This window comes from Arvicanthis niloticus, chromosome 2 (genome assembly GCF_011762505.2).
Source record: "Arvicanthis niloticus isolate mArvNil1 chromosome 2, mArvNil1.pat.X, whole genome shotgun sequence".
Taxonomy (NCBI): Eukaryota; Metazoa; Chordata; class Mammalia; order Rodentia; family Muridae; genus Arvicanthis; species Arvicanthis niloticus.
Window position 1 is genome coordinate 63,499,353 of NC_047659.1, and position 1,317 is coordinate 63,500,669.

The following is a 1,317-nucleotide window of genomic DNA, read 5'->3' on the forward strand; positions in this document are numbered from 1 at the left end:
TATTTTTTCTTTGTTTTGTACATTTGATGTTTTGATTATTATGTGGTGGGAAGTATTTCTTTTCTGGTCTAAACTATTTGGAGTTCTGTAGGCTTCTTGTATATTTATGGACATCTCTTTCTGTAGGTTAGGGAAGTTTTCCTCTATAATTTTGTTGAGGATATTTACTGGTCCTTTAAGTTGGGAGTCTTCCCCCTCATCTATACCTATTATCCTTAGGTTTGGCCTTCTCATTGTGTCTTGGATTTCTTGTATATTTTGGGTTAGTAGCTTTTTGTATTTTGCATTTTCTTTGACAATTGTGTCAATGTTTTCCATGGTATCTTCTGCACATGAGATTCTCTCTTCCATCTCTTGTATTCTGTTGGTGATAATTGTGTCTATGACTCCTGATCTTTTTTTTTTTTTTTTTTTTTTTTTTTTAGGTTTTCTATCTCCAGGGTAGTTTCCCTTTGTGATTTCTTTATTTTTTTCTACTTCCATTTTTAGATCCTTCATCGTTTTGTTTAATTCCTTCTCCCGTTTGGTTGCATTTTATTTCAGTTCCTTAAGAGATTTTTGTGCTTCCTCTTTAAGGGTTTACCATTGTTCTCCTTAAGTTCTTTGAGAATGTTATTTATGTCTTTCTTAAAGTCCTCTATCATCGTCATGAGAAGTGATTTTAATTCTGAATCCTGCTTTTCTGGTATGATGGGGTGTTCAGGGCTTGCTATGATGGGGGAACTGGGTTCTGATGATGCCATGTAACTTTGGTTTCTGTTGCTTACGTTCTTGCACTTGCCTTTTGCCATCTGGTTAACTCTAGTGCTGCCTGTACTTGCTGTCTCTGACTGAAGCCTGCCTTTCCAGTTATCTCACTTGTGTCTGATCTCCTAGGGGTCCAGATTTCTCTGTGATCTTTTCCAGCTGCACTGATTACAGTGGTACCTCTAAGGATGCCTCAGGATATGGTGCCTCCAAGGTAGCAGTCCAGCTAGGTGTCTGCTGTTCTGGGTGCAGTGTGTCCTCTAGGATATCTCAGGATATGTTGTTTGATGCTCTGAGTTCAGTTGTTCCTCTGTGGTTCTGGGTTGAGTGGACCTTCCAGTATGTCTCAGGCAGAATCCGGGGTCCACACAACCGCAGACAGGGCAGAGGTCTGGTCCAGGCCTCAGGTCTGGGAGAGGGGCGGAAGGGGAGTGCTAATCCGCAGGGGTGGGGATGGGGGGTATCTGCTGGATTCTGAGAGCTCACAGCACCCAGCTATGGGCTTAGGGCAGTATGTGTGTCTTCCTGCCTAACGCTGGCTGTGGGATTCGTGGAGCCTCCAGAATGTCT